We start from the raw sequence: 22,540 nt of genomic DNA, 5'->3' as shown, positions 1-22,540 counted from the left end.
TGCCTGCCTGTAACTGTAACACTTTTATTCTCCATCCATAGTACTACCTCGATGCATTGATCTGTATGGATAATACAAAGCAGTTTATCACTGTTCCTTGGTACAGGAGCCTCAGGACTCACACCACCAGGTTCAGCTATTACCCCTCAAATGTCAGGCTCTTGAACCAAATTGGATAACTTCATTCAACTTCACTTGTCCCAACATTGAAATGTTCCCACAACCAATGGACTTAGTTTCAAGGACTCTTCGTCTCACATTCTGCTATTTATTGCTTGCTTGCTTATTTATTTATTTATTATTCATTCTTTCTTTTTGTATTTGCACAGTTTGTTGTCTTTGCTCTGGTTGAACGCCCAAGTTGGTGCGGTCTTTCATTGATTCTGTTATAGTTACAATTCTATAGATTTGTGGAGCATGCCCACAATAAAATGGATCTCAGGGTAACATAATGCAGTGCAGAATATGCTGTTCTGGCCCTTCAAACTGCAGCATTCAGCAATCCCCCGCTTTAACCCTAGTCTAATCACTGGGCAATTTACAATGACCAATTAACCTTCCAACTTATGTGCCTTTTAATTGTGGGAGGAAGCTGGAGCGCCCTAAGGAAACCCATTTGGTCATGCGGAGAACATACAGACTTCTTACAGAAAGTGGTGATATATGTAATTTGATAATAAATTTACTTTGAATTTTGATACTAAACTGATTTACCAATTTTTGTTTTACATAGGAAGCCAATGTTCATTTCAGTCCCACTCATCTTTACCCACCTTTTTTCTTCCCTGTCAGTGTGGCAATTTACAACTTTGCCCCTTCCCACACCAAACCTGTTTCCCACACCACATCAAGCAATATAGCTTATCTGTCAGTTCACAAATTGGAAAGCTCAGAGATGATGTATCATGATCCTCAAGATGTGGGTTCGAACTTCACTCCTGTTGTTTATGGGCTCTGTGTGGAGTTTGCACATTCTCCCTATGACTGTGTGGTTCCCCCAGTTTCCCCCCATATCCCAACAATTTATGGGTTAGGGTTAGTGAGTTGTGCTATGTTGACGCTTCTAGAAGCAAGGCAACACTTGTGGGCTAGCCCCAGCACATCCTCATACATCAGCAGTTTCTTGCACCAGCAATCATTCCACTGTCAAAGTTTCTAAGTTTGGACTGAACAACAACTGAACCTCTTGGCCATGTCTGCATGGTTTTATATATTAAGTCATGTGTTTCTCCTGGGTGCTCCAGTGTCCTACCACATTCCAGCGAAGCGTGAGGTTGGTGGGTCAGTCAGCAGCTGTAAACTGCCCTGAGTGTGTGGTTGGGGGTGAGGGGTTGAATTGAGTCGAGGGGTGTTAGCTGATGGGACAGTGGGAGAATAAAGCAGATTAATGAAGGATTGGTAGCACATACAGATTCGGTGGGCCAAAGGGCCTGATTTTACTGCGCTCTCCCTGTTTCTCTCTGACACTGCTAACTTCCTCATCACCAAACTCAACTGCAGAGTCTGCCTCTCTCTCAGGGGTATCTTAATTCTAGACACAAGCAACTGTGTGTGAGTGAGGGATAGAATCTGAGAGGAAACCAACGGGGTCATTCATATCATCTGTTCCTCTTCGTCTCTGTCTGTCTGACGTACACATACAGCTGAGGTGGGGTTTGAACCTTTCCCTTCCTGAAGTTCACAGTCAATTCCTTGGTCTTGCTGACATCGGGTGTGAATTGTTGCAACACCAGTTGATCTATCTCACTCTTGTACTCCACCTCAGCGCCACCCAAGAGCCTTCCAACAATAGTAGTGTCATTGGGGAATTTATGGATGGTCTTGTAGCTATGTGCTCTATGAATTTTCACCATTGACCCCTTGGGGTGTGCGTCCTTTTATTTATGAAGTTATTTTTCACTCTGTGAACAGCTCACCACTTTTTTTCAATAGGCGTACACTTTTTCTGAGAAACCCAAACTAATTTTGCCCTGCCATCTTCATCTCTGAAGCTATCGAAACATAGACATAGTGGTCACTTTTGGGTTCAGTTGTTTTTATGAGCAATCATCAAATTGGGGAAGAAATGTGATCCAAGTGACTTTGACCATGGAATGATTGTTGGTGCCGATGGGATGGTTTGAGTATCTGCTGATCTGGGAATTTTCATGCACAACGATCTTTGGAGTTTACAGAGAATGGTGTGAAAAACAACACAAAAAAAATCCAGTAAGCAGCATTTCTGTGGGCAAAAATGCCCACGGAGGTCAGAGGAGAATGGTCAGTCTGGTTCAAGCTGGCAGGAAGGCAACAGTAACTCAAATGACCACACATTACAACAGTGTGGTACAGAAGAACATCTCTGAATGTATAACTTGTCAAACCTTGAAGTGGTTGGGCTGCAGCAGCAGTTAAGACCAGGAACATATTATTGCATAGTAGGGGATTAAGGGTCATGGGGAAAAGGCAAGTTGGTGGAGATGAGTCCATGGTCAGATCAGTCACGATCTTAATGAATGGTGGAGCAGGTTCAATGGGCCAGATGGCCTACTCCTGCTCATGTTTCCTATGTTCTTATGTTCATATACTCAGGGGCCACTTTATTAGGTGGCTCCTGCAGTTACTACAGTGGCCACTGAGTGAGTGTATGTGTGCCTGTGATGCTGATGCAAGTAAGCTTTACATTGCATTTCAGCAGACACGGACAATATACTTGACTTTGATTTTAAAGGTATGTACTGTAAAAGTATGTTTGCCCATTACGCCAATGGTGTTTAGGGCAGCAGTGAAGATCCTCCATCTCTGGTGGTGTTCAGGGCTCTCTTGATTGTGTCAGTGGCTTCCTTCATCGTGTCAGTAGCTTCTTCTCAGTTTTCAATATTGTCATTCATTCAAGTCCCAGGTGGAGACTCAGGATTCTTCATTGTTATTTCTGTAATAGTTTTGTTTGACCTGCCAGGGTTGTTAGCCCTGAGCTGAACCTGGAGGACTGGTAAACCACTCTTAGTCTGGCCTCTAACCTTTGACCTGTTTGGCATGGGTGACCCTACCAAGAGCCAAAGCATAAAGCCCTGACTCCAGCCAACATCGCTTTCTGGGTCATTGAGGCACAAGCTTTCAAACCCAATGACATGGTTGTAGTCCTCTTGAAGGCCAAGACAGGCAAGCGATAGCAATGCTGGGTGTCAGTGAGGAGAAGGGGGTTAGATTGCACAGGGTAGAGGAGGTCTGGTCATACTTTTGCATATGACAGAACATGACATTGACTGTTGATAAGTTGGATAACCTGGCTTACAATTGTTTGGAAGTTCAGATAGTTCAGTTTGTTGTTCAAACATCAGTCCAGGAATGTGAATCAGGAGTCCAGAGGGAAAGTGGTGTGCATGGCCAGAACTGGGCATCTGGCATTGAAGTTTGGTGGGATGGAAGCCGAGATTGATATTGGTTTATTAATGTCACATACTAAAGTACAGTGAAAAGTTGTTCTTGCTCTTGCAGACCAGACTCGAAGGGTTAATGGCCAAATTCTGCTCCTATGTCTTGTGTATTGAAATAAGGTGAAAAGCTTGTCTTGCATACTGTTCATACAGATCAGATCATTGCACAATGCATTGAGGTAGGACGGGGTAAAACAGTAACAATGCAGGATAAAGTGTAACAGTTACAGAAAAAGTGCAGTGTGTGGAAAAACAAAGTCGAAGGTCATAAGGTAGATTGTAAGGTCAAGAGTCCATTTTTTATTGAAGCGGTCTGTTCAAGATTGGTCACATGAAATGAAGAGTCTTTGAAAGGAAGTCCATTAGTTGTGGGAACAGTTCAGTGATGGGGCAAGCGAATTTGAGCGGTTATCCCCACTGGTTCAGGAGCCTGATGGTTGAAGGGTAATAACTGTTCCTGAACCTGGTGATATGAGTCCTGAGGCTCCTGTACCTTCTTTCTGATGGCACAGCGAGAAGAGAGCTTGACCACTGTAACATAACTGAAATCTTCTTGTCCTAGAGAGTGAATCAGAATTGGGATTATGATCACAGACATCTAGAGGTCCATGGTTCACTCTGCATTTTGGAACCGGTAATTTTGGTGAAATGGTGGTTTTGCAGTTCGTGTAGTGCTTTGCACAGCTAGTGACTGGGGTTCAATTCTGTCTGCAAGAGGTTTGTAAATTCTCCCCGTGACCATGTGGGTTTCTCTGAGTGCTCCGATTTGCACTGTATGTCATAATCAGAATCAGGTTTAACATCACCAGCATATGTTGTGAAATTTGTTGTCTTTACAGAAGCAGTATAATGCAATACATAATAATAAAAAAATGAATTGCTCTCTCTGTATATGTATGATAGTTAAACAAGTGGTTAAAATAATTAAGTAATAAAAGAAAAATGTAGTGAGGTAGTGTCCATGGGTTCAATGCCCATTAAGAAATCGGATGGCAGAGGGGATCCTGAATCAGCAGTTCCTGAATCGTTGTGTGTGTGTCTTCAGGCTTCTGTACCTCCTTCCCGATGGTAGCAATGAGAACAAGGCACGTCCTGGGTGATGTACGTGTGACATGTGACAAATAATGTTAATTTTTAGCTTACGTATGTTGTGAAATGAGTTTTGTGGCAAGACGTAAAATACTACTACAGTATATAATAAATAGTACAAAGGAAGAATAGTGAGGTGGACACTAAAGTTTAAAGTTCGACATAAATTTTATTATCAGAGTAGATGTATGTCTTGAGATTCTTGTTCGTTTTTTTGCTGAGTATGCCCGCAGGACAACGAATCTCAGAGTTGTACATGGTATTGGTGGAAAGCCCACTGGTTGAAGCAGATATAATGGTGGTGTTTAGGAGATAAGTATATACGGGGAATGGGGAGAACCAGAATTAGAGTTCTTATCATTGACATGTACGTTGTTAGTATGTTGCAGAACAGTGGAAAGACAAAATTACCGTAAATTACAAAAATAAACAGTGCAGTGTTCATGGGTTCCTAGATTGTTCAGAAATCTGATTTGGGAGAGAAGGGAGCTCTTCTTAAAACATTGAGGGTATGGATCTTCAGGCTCCTGTACCAATCCCTGATGGTAGTGATCAGAAGATGGCATCTCCCAAATGGTGAGCGTCCCTTATGACGGATGCCACCTTTGTGAAGGTGTCGATAGCTGGGAGGGTTCTGCCCTTGATGGTGCCGGCTGAGTTTTCAACCCTCTGAACTTCTACCTGATCCTGTGCAGTGAAGCCTCCATACCAGGCAGTGATAGAACCATTCAGAACACTCTCGTACAACCGTTGGCTGGCAGGATGGAGACGTGTCTCTATCAAAGGAGATATAAGGTGCTCCTTCCCTCTGCTAGCCTGCAGGGTGCAAGGACAAGGTGTAGCACCTGTTTAGCCACCCACCCCCCAAAATCAGGGTCACGTGAAGCCATGGGAGCAGGTGGTGGATGGTCATATGAGCAGCCGGTACACATCACAAGTCCTGGTTATGTGATCACTGACACCAGACAGACGATCTCTGAAGCGTAATGGCTGGGGTCACCCGTTTTGTAAAGACACTGCCCAGAAGAAGGCAATGGCAAACCACTTCTGTAGAAAAATTTGCCAAGAACAATCGCGGTCATAGAAAGACCATGAATGCCCACATCACACGACATGGTACATAATGATCCTATACATTGGAGCTGCCATACCAGGCGGTAATGGGCCCAATCAGAATGCTCTTGGTACATATGCAGAAATTTTCAAGAGATGTAACTGATGAGACATGGACCATAAGCTGGCAGAAGAGATAATTTGGCATTTGTATATAACATAGAACAGTATAGGATGCAAGGAGGCTGCAGAAGGACTTAGACAGATTTGGAGTATGGGCAAAGAAGTGGCAGATTGAATACAGTGTCAAAGTGTACGGTCATGCACATTGGTAGAAGAAATAAAAAATGTAAACTATTTTATAAAAGGAGAGAAGATTAAAAAATCTGAGGTGCAAGGGGACTTGGGAGTCCTCGTGCTAGATTCCCAAAAGGTTAATTTGCAGGTTGAGTCAGTGGTGAGGAAGGCAAATGCAACGCAAAAGCACTGGTGAGGCCTCACTTGGAGTACTGTGAGCAGTGTTGGGCCCCTTATCCTAGAAAGGATGTGCTTACATTGGAGAGGGTTCAGAGGAGTTTCACGAGAATTGACTCTGGGAATGAAAGGGTTACCATATGAGGACCATATGATGGTTCTGGGCCTGTACTCACTGGAATTCGGAAGAGGGGATAATCTCATTGAAACCTATCGAATGTTGAAAGGTCTCAACAGAGTGGATTTGGAGAGAATGTTTCCTATGGTGGGGGAGTCTAAGACCAGAGGATACAGCCTCAGAATAGAGGGACGTCCGTTTAGAATGGAGATGAGGAGGAATTTCTTTAGCAAGAGAGGTGATCAATCTGTGGATTTTGTTGCCTCAGGTGGCTGAGGAGGCTAAGTCTTTGGGTATTTAAGTCGGTGGTTAATAGGTTCTTGATTAGTCAGGGCATGAAGGGTTACAGGGAGAAGGCAGGAGATTAAAGCTGAAAGCGAAATGGTGGAGCAAGCTTGATGGGCCTATGGCCTAATTCTGCTCCTATATCTTATGGATTTATGGGATACAATTGGGGATAACTGTTTAAACATACAGTAATTTATCATTTAGAGTTGAGTTGCATCTTGTCGAATCTGTTACTTGAATACCCGTTTCACTGCTGCCATTTTGAAGGAAGAGGGCTCCATTTTCGATTAGCATAAATTCTTGCCTTAGGCAGAAGGTCGTGGAGCAGGGGAGGGGTCAGTGTTTACTGCCCACAGTATCCTCACACATCAGGCACACCGCATTACAGTGGGGGGTATCGGCAGAAAGGGTAGACCAATCCAGCTTGTCCCCCTCCATCACCAACCGGTCCGCCAAATGTGAGGCATGCCTGGGTGTCCGAGAGTGACCTGGCTGTGAGGGAGGGGACGGTGTGAATTGCAGCCGCTGCTTGGAGCATGCTTTGCTGTTTAATTCTTGGCCTGTGAGGGGACACATCAGTTCCTTTTTGTGGGATATAAATAGCTGGTAGGGGAAGTGAGCACTGGAGTTGCTCAGCATGCCTGTCCTATAGGAACGGGCACAGAGGGTTATATGGGAGCAGCAGGGAGGGATCAGCACTGTGCAGAATGGGGTTCACCACCTTCTTTCACTGTGTGTTAGTGCCCTCCCTTATCCCTCCCATCCTACCCCCTCCACCTCCTGCCCCTCCCCCTCCCTATCGATGTATCTTCCCCCTCTCTCCCCCTCCACATCCAGCCCCCCCCCCCCTCAACCAAGCCACAGTGGCTCAATACAAGCTCAATTTACTTGAAAAATGACACTAGTATAAGGAGCAAACAGAAATTAAAGCAAACTAACTTGGAACATTGAACAGCACAACACAGGAACAGGCCACAGAACCTACAGCCCACGATGTGGTACCAGACTAATAAATTAGTAATCAAATGGCCAACGCGACTAATCCCTTCTGCCTACATAAAGGTCAGATCCTTCCATTTCCTGCACATTCAAGGACTCTTTATCTCATGTTCTCAACACTTATTGCTTATTTATTCTTTATTATTATTTCCCTATCTCTGTCTCTCTTTCTGCACCACCCAGCAATCTCCCAGTTTAATCCTACTCTAGGACATAAGTCCTAGCCTAATTGTGGACAATATACTGGTAGGTATTTGGACTGTGGGAGGGAACTGATGCCGTCATGGGGAGAACATACGATCTCTTTACAAGAAGTTGCAGGAATTAAACCCAGGTTCCCTGTATTGCAAAGTGTTGTGCTAACCACTACACTACAGTGCCGCCCACAAGAAAATGAATCTCAGGCTTGTATACGGTGACATGTGTGCACTTTGTTAATAAATTTACTTTGAACTTCACATGACGAGCCTCTTCAAGGATCAAGAGCCAATTTTATTCAACATTTACATGTATATTTATTAGGAATTTAAAAATGCAAACACGAGGAAATCTGCAGATGCTGGAAATTCAAGCAACGCACACAAAATGCTGGTGGAACACAGCAGGCCAGGCAGCATCTATAGGAAGAAGTGCAGTCGACGTTTTGGGCCGAAGCCCTTCGTCAGGACTAACTGAAAGAAGAGAAGAAAAAAATATTCTTTCAGTTAGACCTGATGAAGGGTCTTGGCCCGAAATGTCGACTGTACTTCCTACTGATGCTGCCTGGTCTGCTGCATTCCACTAGCATTTTGTGTGTGTTACTTTATTAGGGATTTGCTGTGTTGTACTGGTCAGCTCATGACATACAGGAAAAGTCTGAAATTCTAAATTCTGAAATCCGAAACGTCAAAATGAAAAATTCCACAAGGTGCTGCGAAGGTTCCCAGGTGACGTGCAGGTCTCGGCAAACCACAAACCGTTCTGAGAAGTAACCTCACATGTGCAATGAGCAAAAGTAAATAACCAGCAGGCTGGCTGCAGAAGTTTAAGAAAAGGCGTGGCATTAAATTTTTAAAGATTTGTGGTGAGAAGCGTCTGCTGATCACGAAGCAGCAGAGAAATTCATTTGTGTTTGACAAGATTGTCGCTGATGAGAGTCTTAACACACCGAATGGCCTCATCAGTACATACGTGAGATGAGCAAGAGTAAGACAAAGACTCCTTACTGGTAGCACATAAATTCAGAGTCGGGAATGATGGTGGTCCCAAGCTATCTCATTATCTACTCCAAAACCTGGAACACTTTCAGCCCCAAGCATTGCAGATAAGGGGTAGTCAACCTGTAATTAAATAAAAAGGTAAAGTTGGAGGTTAAAGTATAGTTAAAGTGCACAAATACCAACATGTATTTACAATCTAAACAGCATTATAAAAAGTAGTTTAGAGTGTTTACAGTGCAGTGACAGGGTAATACATATTGCCCTCTATATACTGAACACCCCAATCATATTTAAAGATACTTCCAGCGTGGCTAAGTACAGCTCCAACACCGTATTCAAGTTTGCTGATGACACCACTGTTGTGGGCCGTATCAAAGGTGGTGATGAATCAGCGTACAGGAAGGAGATTGAAAATCTGGCTGACTGGTGTCATAACAACAACCTCTCACACAATGTCAGCAAGACCAAGGAACTTAAGAAAAGGGAAACCAGGGAGCCATGAGCCATGATCAGAGGTGGAGAGGATCAGGAACTTTAAATTCCTGGGTGTTAACTGTCTGCAATGCTTGGGGCTGAATGTGTTTTGGGTTTTGGAATAGATAATGAGATAGCTTGGGATCGCCATCATTCCTGACTCTGAAACACCAGTGCCTTTGAACGGAAAATTCTACAAAAAGTAGTCTTTCGGTTAAAATGACGCTACCAAATGTGTGACAACTTCCTGGTATTAAAAAGCTAAGAAATCTGACTTAAAAACTTCACCAAAAATACCTTTCCTGAGGTAAATTGTGTTAAATTGTACAGTCTGGATCGCTTTGGCTACTGAGCTGAGAGCGGCTTCGGACTGGATGATGAAATCTGGGCTAGGAGCAAGCTGCTGGGCAGCATGGTCTAGAGCCAGAGCCCTTCACAGTTGTGGTGCCTCAGTCCTAGTGTGAGGTACAACGTGCTGTTCAGACAGCTTAAACGCTGGCCACGATCCAATGCGAGAGCCGATTTTGCTCGCTCTGCGCGATGTTCACGCCTTTCTCCAGGGTGTGAAGCCTTTCGCTGTTCCGTCTTAGGGTCAATTTAAATGCTGGCCCAGATAGACTGGAAAGAGAGGATGTCGGTTGGGAGGAGAGCTGATTTCACCTGTTCTCTGCAATGGTCATCTCCATGGCACTGAGGCTACGAAGACTGCCTTGGCTGCCATGCTCCGTGCCTGCTAATATGATGAACTGATAAGCGAGGCTTTGGGCCTACTCCGGGCCGCTCCAAGGTTCGGAGCTGAGGACTCATCTTTGGGTGGGAATGCTATTGTTTGCCTCAATTGCATGCTTGACTTGTATTTTTTTTTTCTTTCTCTTGTGCATCAGGTGTTGGTCTTTTATTTTTATTTTTATTCTTCCTTAAATTGGGTTCTTTCAGTTTTCTTGGTCTGTGAGCAAGCAAGTCTCAAGATTTATAATTTATACATTCATTGATAATTAATGTACTTGAATCTTGGGTTCAGCCCAGTACATCACGGGTAAAGCCATCCCAACCCCTGAGCACATCTATGTGCAATGCTGTCGTAGGAAAGTAGCATCCTTCATCAGAGATCCCCACCATCCAGGCCAGGCTCTCTTCTCACTGCTGCCATGAGGTAGAAGGTACAAGAGCCTTGGGTCTCGCACCACCAGGTTCAGGAACAGTTACTACCCCTCAACCGTCAGGCTCTTGAACAAAAGGGGATAACTACACTCACTTGCCCATCCATTGAGATGTTCCCACAACCAATGATCTCACTTTAAGGACTCTCCATCTCATTATCTCATGTTCTCATTATTTATTGTTGTTTGTTTATATTTGCATTTGCACAGTTTGTTGTCTTCTGAATTCTGGTCAATCTTTAATTGATCCTGTTAGAGTTGCTATTCTACAGATTTGTTGAGTACGCCCAAAGGAAAATGAATCTCAGGGTTGTATGTGGTAACATACTTGTACTCTGATAACAAAATTTACCTTGAATTTGAAAACTTTGAAGTACTTTCAGAAGTTTAGTTGCTATTGCAACTTCAGCAAGGTAGCAATATTTTACACAGAGCAAATCCACAACTGTTCTTCATTCAGTAGTTTCAGGGGCTGCCTTTCCACAGTGGAGAGTATCCCTGTATCACGGCCTGGTTGGAAACACCAATGCCTAAGATTCAAAGTCCATTTATTGTCCAAGTATGTGTGCAGTAAACAACCCAGAGATTGGTCTTCCCATAGATGGACACAAAGAAACACCATGGAACCCGTTCAAGAAAACATCAAACACCCAACATGCAAAAAATGGACAAATTGTGCAAACAGCAAAAAGCGAGCAAAAAACACGGAATATAAAACATCAAACCACAAAGTCATTGGAACAGAACTAACAACAGAAAATCCTACAAAAAGTAGTGGATATGGCTCAGTAAGTCATGGGTAAAGCCCTTCCCTCCATTAGCATATCCACACAAAGTATTAACACAGGAAAGCAGTGTCCATCATCACAACCCCCACGATCCAGGGTTTGTTCTCTTGCTGCTGCCGTCAGGGAGGAGGTACAGGAGCCTTGGTTCAGGGACAGTTATTACCCGACAACCAGCAGGCTCATGGATAACTTTACTCACTTCAATGAACATAACCTATGGACTCAATTTCACTGGCTCACTGCTGATGTTCTCAGTATTTTTTATATTTGTATTTGCACAGTTCCTTTGCATGTTGGTTGCTTCATGTCTAGTTTTTCGTTGATTCTGATGTACTTCGTACTTCTGTGTATGTCTGCAAGAAACTGAATCTCAGGGTACATGGAGACATATACGTACTTTGACAATTAATTTACTTTGAGCTTTGAACAATACGGGAGAGCAGGCCTCAATTCAACGTCTCATAGAGTCATACAGGCCCTTCAGCCCAACTCATCTCTCACATCAGTGGAGGGTAGTCTTGTATAACGCATCGATCTCCGTCACAATGGAATGATCTGCAAGCTCAGTTAATGTTGGGGAACGGGGAGGGCAGTCCAACTCTTTTGAGTCTCATCAGCTGGTCCATAATATCTGCTCCAATCTTGGTTTCAGCATCTTGTTCTTGCGCACGCGTGCATTTTTGTGTGTGTGTGTGCGTGCGTGAGATCTTTTGTTCGGTATCTTGAGTATTGTGTTCAGTGTCATTCACCCTTACTGTAGGAATAAAACTTTTAAGCTTTATGATCTTGTGGTCAAAGCTGGAAAGAGTGTGGTGATGGTTTACACACTCTGATTCTTTGACCATGGTCCTGTTCTGATGAAGGTCTCAGCTATAAAAGGTGACTGTCTATTCTGCACCATAGATGCTGCCTGACCTTTTGTGTGTGGTGGGTTACAATGAGTTCTGAAGAAGGGTCTTAGCCTGAAACATTGATCGTTTAGCTCCATCGTGGGCACTAGCCCCCGTAGTATCCAAGACGCCTTCAAGGAGTGATGCCTCAAAAAGGCCACTTCCATCATTAAGGACCCCCACCACCCAGGACATGCCCTCTTCTCATTGCTACCATCAGGGTGGAGGTACAGGAGCCTGAAGGCACACACTCAGTGATTCAGGAACAGCTTCCTCCCCTCGGCCATCAGGTTTCTGAATGGATATTGAACACCTACCTCATTACATTTTATTTCTATTTTTGCACTACTTAATTAAATTATTTAATATACACTACATACTTACTGTAATTCACGTCAGTTATGATGTATTGCATTGTACTGCTGTCGCAAAGAACAAATTTCACGACATATGCCAGTGATATTAAACCTGATTCTGAATCCATGGATGCTGCCTGACCTGCTGAGTTCCTCCAACATTTTGTGTGCGTTCCTTTGCACTTCCAGCATTTGCAGAATCTCTTGTGTTTCTAGTGTATGTGGATGTTGCCAGGACTCCGTTATAGAGAGAGTTTGGGTGGGCTAGGACTTTGATATGTAAGAGATTGAAGGGTGAACCTATAGAGGTGTATAAAATCATGAGGGGACAGATAGGGAGAATGCGCACAGTCCTGTTCCCGGGGCTGGGGAATGAAGAAGCAGAGGGCATAGGTTTAAAGTGGGAGGGAAGAGATTTAATACAAACTTGAGGGGCAACTTCTTCCCCCAGAAGGTTAGCACAGTGCTTTACAGAACAGGCGACCCAGGTTCAATTCCTGCCGCTGCCTGTAAGGAGTTTGTATGTTTTTCCTGTGACCGTGTGGGTTTCCTCCCACAGTCCAAAGATCTACGGGTTGGTAGGTTAATTGGTCATTGTAAATTGCTCTGTGATTAGGCAATGTTTAAATCGGGGGATTGCTGATGCAGTGTGGCTCGAAGGGTCTGAAGGGCCTATTCCATAATGTTTCTCAAGAAAATAAAAATTGAAAAAAACTATGGAACTGCCTGAGAAAGTGGTTGAGGGAGGTACATTAATTTAAAAGACACTCAGGACAGGTACGTGGATAGGAAGTACTCAGTGGGAAATGGGGTCTAGATGACATTCGTGTTGGTGTGGGCTGGTTGGGCCAAAGGGTATGCCTCTGTGTAACTCCATGATTGTCCTTCCATCATGGATCACCGGGTCCCGCCCCATTGCTAGGGACCCACAGGGTCACTTCCTGCTCCTCCCATGTGATCCAAGGCATGGGGCACATGAGGTCCAGCAGTCATTGGCTGATTCCCCCCGGAGGCGGTTCCATCGGAGATGGAAGATGTCACCCATATGGGTTTAGATTCTGACCTAGGAGAAGTAAATTTTTCAAAAGCAGGAATCTCCCTCAATATCTGCTGACCTTTATGCACAATCGGGTCTCTGTCCCTTTCCGTATTGACAGGGCTTCCAATCTATGTCAATTTCAGTTCCTTTCCTAATTACTGACGTCCACCATCTTCCTCCCCTCCAAACTTGTCATCAGCAGGCTGGGGCGCATTTTGTCCCCATGCCTGTTTGGACATCTTTGTGGTCTCCAAATGAAATTCCTCACTTGACCCTAACTGATTCATTATTCCAAACAGACAGAGAAATGTACAGAGACATAGAGGAGGTGGGGGAAAGAGGTGTGTAACCACACAGACAAAAACACACAAACAGATGCACACACAGTTGTACACGCGGACAGAGACTTAGATACAAACACACACAAGTGACAGACATGCGGGGAAGATGGAATTCTAGTCACATGACTGGAATTGGAACTGGTTGAATATTGTCACATGTGCCAAGATACAGTGAAAAGCTTGTCGTGCATACCCTCCATACAGATCAGGTCATTATACCAGCAGAACAAGGTAAAACAATAACAGAATGCAGACAACACACAAAACGCTGGAGGAACTCAGCAAGCCAGGCAGCATCTATGGAAAAGAGTACAGTCGACGTTTCGGGCCGAGGTCCTTCAGCTCTCGTTTGTGAATGGAATGCAGAGTAAAGTGTAACAGCCAGAGAGAAAGTGCAGTGCAGGTAAACGATAGGGTGTATGTAAGATCAGAGTTGGGGAGATTATGAAATCAAGAGTCAGTCTTAATGATTAATAATCTTATAACAGTGGGTAGAAGGTGTCCTTGAGCCTGGTGTTGAGTGCTTTCAGGCTTTTGTATCTTCCATGCAGTGGGACGGGGAGAAGAGGAAATTTCTGGGGTAGGTGAGGTCTTTGATCATGTTAGCTGCTTTGGCAAGACAGTGGGAAGTGACACAAAATGGTTGATCTACCTCCGTGTGGTGTTGGTTGGGAAAAACACGCAGGACATCTTGCAAAGGCCTGAATGATTTCTAAATGGAAGAGGCTGTCCTGTCAGCCCCCTTCTCCCAGCTCTTGTCCCAGTCTGCTGAGGTGGAGGGGAGACTTCAGTGATGGGATGAGCCAAAACTACCAAAAAAATTGCATTTGGAAGTCTTCAGAAATAGTTTTTTTTTTCTTTTCCTAAGATGTGGGGGCAGATTTGGGATAGGACCAAGTTCAGTTCAGATTTTCTCCAAGGATATAAGGTCCCGGGCCCAGAAACCTCCCCATGCTTCCGTCTCACACACTCTCCAGTGGAACATTCCAGAATTCCCAGTAGGCCTTCAGGAAAGCCTGCAGATTTGGCTCGACTAGGCCGAGGATCAGTGGTGTTAGATTTACGTCAAGTTTAGGATTTGTTGCCAGTCAGACTTTGGGTCCAGTCCCTTTGGAGATGGCCGTTCCCTTCAGAGCTTCTTCATCCAATCAGCTTGCGACCGTTTTAGGAGAGCCTTCCTGGACTTCCAAAAGCACTTGGCATCAGCAAGTTCAGATTGAGTTCTTGTGTGCTCCCCTTCTCCCCTCACCACTTTCTCACTCCCTTCCCACACCTCTCCCCCAAACCTCCTCCTCCTCTTACCCCTCCTACCCCTTCTCTCTCTGATTACATTGACTGCCTTAAAGGGGAAGGTAAACTTGGCTCTGATAAATGATCCGCTGGTCCCCATTGCCATCGATGGGCAGAGCGTCAGCATTCCATCCCGCTCTTCATTCTTCCCTCTCCCGTTTCTCCCACAGGAATCGCTCTCCCGGTTTGAGCTGGAGCTGCCCGTCCTGGAACACGCATCTGTCGGCAAAGGCAGATAGGCCCCTCGTACTTGGATCCTGTCAAGATCAGCTCGGGATCCTGGTCCTCATCAAACTGAGGTAATGGGGAAAGACAAACTGTGAAATAAATAATTGCTATTTGTATTAAAAACCTGAAAAAAATAATCCTGTGAAACTATTTTTGGCATTCTACACAAAGCTAATTTCGGACATCTCCCGTTACCATGGTAATTGGCTCCTAATGAGATGCAAATGGGAGCAATTTGTCCCTCGTCATGACTTCCTGAGTTGATGAGAAGGGGAGGGGCTTGTACTCGTGTCATGCCGAGGGCTGTGCTGTGCCCTTTGACCTGAGGTCACTGATGTAATAAGAGCTGATGTCAGTACAAAAAGATCCCATGGGCAGTGCTTGTGAGCTTGGAAAAGCTTCTAGAACTGGAGATCGCTCTGCTGTTGTTGCTTTAGTTAACGTATGGTATGGGGACGTATGGTGGCATCGCAGGCAGAGCACTCTCTTTACAGCGCCAGCAAATCACCGATTTGGGTTCGATTCCCGGCGCTGCCTGTAAGGAGTCTGTACATTCACTCCGTGACTGGGTGGATTTCCTCCGGGGGCTCCGGTTTCCTCCCGCATTCCAAAGATGTAACAGGTTAGGTTTAGTAAGTTGTGGGCAAGCTTTGTTGGCAATGGGAGAATGGTGGCAGCTGTGGGCCGGCCCTGGTGCAATCTTCTGTTATGTTTGTTAACTTCAAAACATTAAACTAATTCAAAGGAACTCATGGGAGTCCAAAATGCGGGTCTAACTTTGTGCTTACTTTAAGCGAGGCATGCATGTTTTATGTGGTCGAGTAATGACGTGTGTGATTCAAGGATTTATACATGTAACCCATAATGAATAAGTGAACAAAGAATGCTTAATCAACATTTTTATAAGAGTACTCAAATATTACTGAAATATTAACTACACAATATCCTTGCTGATTTGATATGATGCAAACAACGCATTTCAGTGTTTGTTTTGATGTATATGTGTCAAGTAATCTTTTTAACGTTAACACAGATGCCCTTGTAAAGTAAGACTCTGATAATCTGGTCGGAAATCTAAATGTGTTGGCGTTTGATCCGCCGTGTGACTTTTGCCTGTTCCGCCGGTCAGAGTCCTGGTTCTGTCCCTCACCATCCCCTCACCTGCTTCTGTTTCCTGCTCTCCCTTTAAGCTCACTGGGTTCCCTGAAACATTCCCTGTGTAAGATCTTTTAATCGTACAGCAAAAAGGTTAACAAAGACTGTATTAACAAAATAATTTGTGGTTAAGGGAATGGGGGGATATGGATCACGTGCAGGGGGAAGAGACCTGGTTTGATTTGGCATCATGTTCCAGAACAGACATTGTGGGCTGAAGGGCCTCCCTCTCTCTCTTCCCCCCCCCCCTGCAGCCTCCTTCCCTCCCACCCCATTTGTCTGTCAGTCTGTCTCTCTCTCTCCCTCCCTCCTGCTGTTTCTCTCTTTGTGTCCTTGTCTCTATTATGTTGGCCACCTACTGATAGTAATCCCAGCAATTTATCACTGGAAAATAAGTGGGGCTGGGAGGAAACTGGATCACCCAGGGAATCTCACATGGTCTCGACTAGAATCTGCAAACTCCACATAGAGAGCAACAGAGATCAAGATCGAGTCTGGGCGAGGTGTGGGGACAGGATTGCTCTATGAGCTGGCATCAGCTCAATGGGCCAGATAGGTACCTCCTATGCTTTAAGGAAGAGTGAGAGACCTGGGTACTCCAAACGGAGCTGACTATGTGCCTGTCCTTGAATAGTCGTAATCGTATCTTAACTGAGCTGACTAGGGGATACACAACATTAAATATAGAGGCGCAAGTTAGTAAAACAACTTAGTGCGTGGAGAGCAGGGGGAGAGTGTGAGGGAACGGGGATGTCACTGCTAAATACCAGCTAGTTTAGACCATACTTACATTGCGGCCAGTTCCTGTTTCTACGGAAATGGACAGGTGCAAATGAGGAAGGCCGACACCAGAAGTGAGTGTCTGTCATCAGAACGAACCAGCCTTTCTCTCATCCATCACGTACAAAAATACTGGAGGAAGTCGGCAGGCAAGGCAGCGCGGTTAGTGCATCGAGTGTGTGTGTCCGTGTGGAGATACGTCTCTACCAAAGGAGGCACTCCTGCCCTCCGCTAGCCTGCAGGTCACCCTTGGACAAGGTGTAGCATCTGCCTAGTCCCCTCCCCGATCAGGGTGACGTGAAGCCATGAGAGCAGGTGGTGGATGGTCACCTGAGCGGTTGGTGCAGATCACAAATCCTGGTTATGGGACCCCTGACGCCAGGCAGACAATCTCTGAAGAGTATTGATGATGTCTGGGGTCACCTGTCTTGTAAATCACTTCCGTAGAAAAATTTGGCAAGAACAATCAGGGTCATAGAAAGACCATGATCGCCCACGGCACATCATGATATTGAAACATACAGGGAACTGAGTCATTGGCATTAACAACCAACACAACCCAAGGATGTTCTGTGGGCAGGCTGCAATTGGCAGCACACTCACCGGTGTCAACGTAGCATGCCCACATACTCAGCAGAACAATATAGAACAAAACAACATACCAGGCAACAACACAACCATTGCAAAACAAGCCCCATTCTTCATGTTTCTGAATGGCTAAGTGGTTCAGGCTTCAGGTTGCTGTACCTCTTCCCTGATGGTGAGGGCCCTTAGTGTCAGAGACCTGGGTTCAGTCTCAAACTCTGCCGTTGTATGTCTATATGTGTGGATTTTGCACGCTCTCCCTGTGACTGCATGGGTTCTCCCCCGGGTGCTCCAATTTCCTCCCACATCCCAACGACATGCAGGTGGAATCAGGGGCAGTTACTGGGAAAGTGAAAAGAAGTGGAAGACAGGGTCAGTATAACATACAAAGTGCTGGAGGAACTCGTTGCGTCAGGCAGCATCTGTGGAGCGACGTGGAAGATTGTAACCCTGGATCGGCGAGTTGCCAGTCTCTACTCTCGTTTTTGCAAAAGCGACCCCTCTCATTCTTGATGGAGAGAGCCTGTCTGAGACTCTGTAGTGCTGGTTACGGACCTGTCTTTTGATGGCCTGTGCAGTGGGGTCTCTTCAGGGAGCTTCTGCTGTTCCTTGTATAGTGGGGGGGTGGTTTGTGCTTCTGATGGGGGCAGGGGGAGGTCAACACTTTTGCTGCTGCTTGTATGAAGGGTGGGGAGGGGGGCTTCGATGTTTATCATTCAGTCTATGGGGTTTATTGTTTCGAGGATGTCTGTGAAGAGTAAGAATTTCAGGTTGTTTACTGTATACGTTCTCTGATATTAAATGGAGCCATTGAACCATTGAAATGGACCGTTGAGGTTTTGGGCCAACACATTTCGTCCAATATAGCTGATGCTTGTTTCACTGCTGTGTCTTTTGTACAATTGGCTGCCAATTTTAATCAGAATCATGCCATAATGTTGTGAAATATTACTATAAATAATACCGTCTGTCATGAAATTTGTTATTTTGTGACAGCAATCAGAATCAGGTCTGTTACCACTGGCATAGGTCGTGATATTTGTTGTCTTAGTGGCAGCAGTACAATACATGATAATAGATAGAAAAAATTGTGAATTACAGTAAATATATATATATAAATAAAAAATAGTTAAATAAGTGTGGCAGGAAAGCATGGGGATGGGTTCAGTGTCCATTCAGAATTGGATGGTGGAGGGGAAGAAGCGCTGAGTGTTTCTTCAGGCTTTTGTACCTCCTTGATGGCAACAATGAGAAGAGGGTATGTCCTGGATATACTATGGAGGCTAGTGCCCGTGATGGAGCTGACTGAATTCACAACTTTCATTTCGATCCTTTGCAGTAGCATCCCCCATACCAGACGGTGATGGATCAGTTAAAATGCTCTCCACGGTACATCTGTAGAAATGATGTACACCTGTCTCTTCAAAGTCCTAATGATATACAGCCATTGTTTCTTCTTTGTAGCTGCATCGATATGTTGGAATATGTAATATATAGCGCAGAGTAGGCCTAACAGCTCTTCGAGCTATATCCCTCAAAAATCCCCCAATTTAATTCTAGCCTAATCACAGGATAATTAACCTACCAACCGGTACATATTTGGACTGTGGTTCTAAACCCGAGCACCCAGAGGAAACCCATGTGTTTACTTGGAGAACGTACAAACTTCTTCCAGGCGGCAGTGCAATATATAATATATACTATCAATCACAATCAGAAATATTATAATCAATAATTATGTAGAGGTAAAAGAGACCAAAATAGTGAGACAGTGTTCATGGACTGTTCTGAAATCGGATGGCAGAGGGGGAGGAAGCTGTTCCTGAATCGCTGAGTGTGTGCTTTCAGGCTCCTGTACCTCCTCCCTGATGGTAGCAATGAGAAGAAGCCGTGTCCTGGGAGATGGGGGTCTTTAATGATGGATGCTGCCTTTCTGAGGCATGGCCTTTTGAGGATGTCATGGATGGTGGGGAGCTAGTGGCTGATGGAACTGGCTGAGAACCTGCTCTCTATGTGTTCAAAAACAGCAATTAAATCAAATCACTTATGTTTGCGATAGTAGGTGGGAGTTTATTTCTAAATTCGGGGAGCCTTAGCAACATGATTTTTTCTCAGTAAGAATCAATGGGCAACTATTTGCCACCGTCACCAGCTGCTCTTCCCTCCCCCTCTCTCCTGTCCAACCCTGCCAAAATCAGGATGTACAACAGGCAATTATGATCAGGAAAGAAACAGAAACTGCTCCTTTTTTTAACAAAACAAAATCTCTTTTACCCCTCCCCCTCCATTCCTCACCCCACGTCGCCGCTTCCTCAATCCTTTCCTGCTTATTTCCCTCTGCAATCTCAAATCTCCTAGCAACGGAACCTTTTGCAATCAGTAGTTGAACGTTGCCTCAATTGGTAATTGTGGGGGGTTGTTTCGCTGCTTGTTTCACGGAGGGGGTAAGAATGCTTCTGCTTCTGATTTTTATTTCAAAATTGCAAAAGTGCGCGCTTGGGGTGGGGAATGCATCGAAGCAAAGGGTCACTTATTTGAAGAGAAAGAGGAGGAGGGCTGCTGTACACACCCACTGGAAGATGGAGGCTCGGCAGAGTGCGAGCAACCGCAGTTGATTGACAAGAGTCCGTGGTCACGTGACCCCCGGTTTTTTTCCCTTCCCCCGGCGGATAGTGGGTTGTCAGCAAGCATTGACAAGGGAGGGGGAGGCGTGGGAGAGAAGCGACAAAAAATATACAGGCGTTATTCTACAGCACCCACCCCCGCAAATCCGAGTAGCCGTATGTTATTTAATAAAACTAACATTTTCAATCGGGTGGCAAAGGAAATGAGTGGGAAGAAAGGCAAGTGAGAGCGAGCGGAGGTGAATTACGGTCGGCCACCCTTGCACCCCTTTGGCTGGGCGCCCGAGTCGATGGTGGAGTCCGAGAGTGTACGGGCGCGGCCTCGGGTGGCCGACTGTCGACAGCTCCTGGGTTGAAGCCTCTCCCTTTTCCTCCTGCTCCTCCCTCCCGTCTCGTCTCCGGACCAGAAGCAGAGGGGGAGGAAAAATAAGACGTCGTGTGCTTCTTCTTGGCCGCAGAACACGGTGGTTCACCCCTCCCCAGAACCCCGCTCGCCGCCAGCGGGACACCGTTAGCCGAAGGTGAGGAGGAGAGCGGGCGGAATGGAGGCGCGGGGGCAATGGGGCGGTGGGCCCTGCCCAGTACCATGGCAATGCTGCAATCCACAGCCTTAATTTGCACCATTACCATTCCAACTTTTCCTATTCGTGTTCTAGTTCGTTATTTATGCTGCACTGTTAAACACATCCCTTTACTGTCTTTTATTTTTTGCATTTGAGGCATTGCCCTCCTTAAATTATTAGGCCAACTGTTTATTATAATTTTTTGTTACTTCATTATCTGTCAGTAGTACTTTTCATTATTTAACGTAGGAATTTTATCTTTAAAGCCGATGTTTGTGGCTGACAGTGAAGTAGTTATTGATCAGTTACTTTGTCAATCGGTTAATGCTAGTCAGTATTATCCATCGATAATACTATTAATAGCTCACCATTTTTAAAATAACTTTTTAAAAATAAGAGCAAACATGAGGAAATCTGCAGATGCTGGAAATTCAAACAACACACACAAAATGCTGGTGGAACACAGCAGGCCAGGCAGCATCTATAAGGAGAAGCGCTCATTATTTAAAAAAATAATGCTACTTAATCTTGCCATCTCCCCCATTAAAATCGATAGTTTTCTTCCATTTACCCTATTGTAAATACGAAAAAATATGATTGTAAATTATTATTGTTATAGCATTTATTTACTTTTAGAATTAGTGCTTCTAGGTAAACCTTATCGCGTCAACTATCATTTTTAAAATTAATGCACTATTAATTTTAAAATGTAGTTGATATTTAACAAATAAGTAATATTTTTATGACATTATGCTGCTGATATTAAACCCCAATCAGGTATTTTAATCCATTATATTTTTATCCCTTTAAAATTTATAATTATTGTAGCAACTATTTATAATTAATTTTCATATTTAAAATTATTCATTGTAAAACTGCTTATTATGGTTAGTTCTGTAAGATTTATCAGGTAATACTATTGGGTATTATTCAATTATAATATGAATTTTGTTATATTGATTATTTAAATTTGATCCTATTATATTGGATTTATTGTCACTATTTCATACATGAGTGTTATTTTCATTTTTTGTTGTATATTATTTGTTATTATCCTACCTTAAAAGAAAACATTTAACTATTTCTCCTTATTCTGAAACTTCAAAGACACATGGAGGTTTAAATAAGAAACAAAAAGGTGTTTTCGTATACTTCTGTTCGTGAAGGTGGATAAAATTTATTCATTTTAAAGTTAGAACTTTGGGATATAATTTCTATGTTAGTGTATTTTAAATCATTTTCTTAAAAGCACTGAATCAAAATTTACCTTAAATATGGTTGTAAAACGAACAGTTCATGTATATTTTGAGGTCTTTCAGCTTATTATTTTTAATTATCACATTTATCTTTAAAATAGAAAGCAAGAATTTTAGAACAGTGTAACACCTTGATTTAGAGGTTTAAAATATTAACTTAGGAGGAAATTGTGTATTAAAGTACAAACAGATTTTTTTTAAAAACCTGCATTAAAAATGCATAACATAATATAAATAATTTTTCCATTATTTTTAAATATGTTAATTTGTATTTATTTAAAGCACTACTTAGAATTTCAAAATGTTTCTAGATGCTTTAAAGCCAGTGATAAGGGGTTTACAATATGCAGGTGCTTTGAAAATAAACTGAGTAAA

At 44.0% G+C, this 22,540-nt stretch overlaps 1 protein-coding gene across 2 annotated transcripts in view; it reads left to right on the top strand.

Moving 5' to 3' along the window:
* Positions 1-22,540, top strand: part of LOC140729260 (guanine nucleotide-binding protein G(I)/G(S)/G(T) subunit beta-2) — a 145,167-nt gene that overhangs the window by 10,418 nt on the left and 112,209 nt on the right. The window contains exon 2 of one of the 2 annotated variants that reach the window (XM_073048839.1): positions 15,145-15,273. The gene's annotated coding sequence lies outside the window, so the exon portion shown is untranslated. Of the gene's footprint in view, positions 1-15,144; positions 15,274-20,666; positions 20,868-22,540 lie in introns of those variants that run through there. The other variant, XM_073048840.1, reaches the window with a different exon arrangement.

Source organism: Hemitrygon akajei, chromosome 6, assembly GCF_048418815.1.
Source record: "Hemitrygon akajei chromosome 6, sHemAka1.3, whole genome shotgun sequence".
NCBI lineage: Eukaryota > Metazoa > Chordata > Chondrichthyes > Myliobatiformes > Dasyatidae > Hemitrygon > Hemitrygon akajei.
Note: the sequence above shows the minus strand (reverse complement) of the source record. Positions and strands in the feature narration are given on the sequence as shown.